Below are 1,366 nucleotides of genomic sequence, written 5' to 3'. Positions count from 1 at the left end.
AAATACTGTTCATGATAACTAATATTAATAATGATAATTATAGAATATACTAATAATGATCAGATTAAAGATACTATTAAAGATAATTCTAATGTGTACTATCAAGGCCCTAGTAATAACTTTAATGTATAGTAATAAAAAGTATTTTTAGTGATAACTTATATGCACTAATAATGAGGGTTTAGAACATAAACTGACAAGCTTTAATGGGTACTAATAATGTCAAGTGTTTAATATTGACAAGATTGACAAGTTTAGAAGATACTATTAAAGGTAACTTTAATGTGTAGAAATAGTGACAATCGTGGATTATACTAATAAGGATAAGTTTAGAAGGTTCTATTAATGATAACTTTATTTTGTACTAATAATGACAAGTTTAGCATATAAGTTTACAAGGTTTAATAATAAAACAATTTTAAGGTGTATCAATAATCACAAGTTTAGAATATAATAATGATGATTTTAGAATATACTAATAATGATAATTTTAGAATATACTAATAATAATTTCAGAATATACTAATAATGAAAGTTGAATATCCGAACAATGACAAAATTATAATGATTATAACTTTAATGTGTACTAATAATCACAGGTTTACAACATTTTAAGAATGACATGTATAGATGGCTATATTAATGATAATGTTAATGTGTAGTAATTATGACACGTTTGAAATATATTAACAACGTAAGGTTTAGAAAATACTAATAAACCTGACATTAAGCATGTTCTAAATATGTCATCAGTAGTATATTCTACACTTGCCATTATTAGTACAAATTAAAGCTTGTCAATATTTGCATGTTCTAAACCCTCATTATTAAATATGTCATCAGTAATATTCTACACTTGTCATTATTAGTACAAATTAAAGCTTGTCAATAATTGCAACCCTCATTATTAAATCATCATTAACAATACTTTCTAATGTTATTCTAAATTTGTTATTATTAGTAAACTTTGAGGTTATCATAAATAGTACCTTCTAAACTTATCATTAGTATATTCTAAACATGCCATTATTAGTATATTCTAATAATTCTTGGATATTCTAAACTCGTCAATATTAGTTAACATTAATAGTATCTTCTAAACCTGTCATTACAGTACTAGAATATTCTATTTTTTCATTATTAGGACACATCAAAGATATCAATAATAGTACCTTTTAAACCTGTCAAATAATTTCCATTATTAGTACACATTATTAGTACACATTAAAGTTATCATTAATAGTACTTTCTAGACTTCTCATTATACGTATATGTCAATGTCAATATTGGTATATCCTATACTAATATTGATGTCTTCATTGTCATTATTAGTATGGTCAAAACTTGTCATAATATATCATATGAA

The sequence above is a fragment of the Oratosquilla oratoria genome, unplaced genomic scaffold (genome assembly GCF_046742065.1).
Source record: "Oratosquilla oratoria isolate Oo_2021 unplaced genomic scaffold, ASM4674206v1 SCAFFOLD91, whole genome shotgun sequence".
Taxonomy (NCBI): domain Eukaryota; kingdom Metazoa; phylum Arthropoda; class Malacostraca; order Stomatopoda; family Squillidae; genus Oratosquilla; species Oratosquilla oratoria.
Note: the sequence above shows the minus strand (reverse complement) of the source record.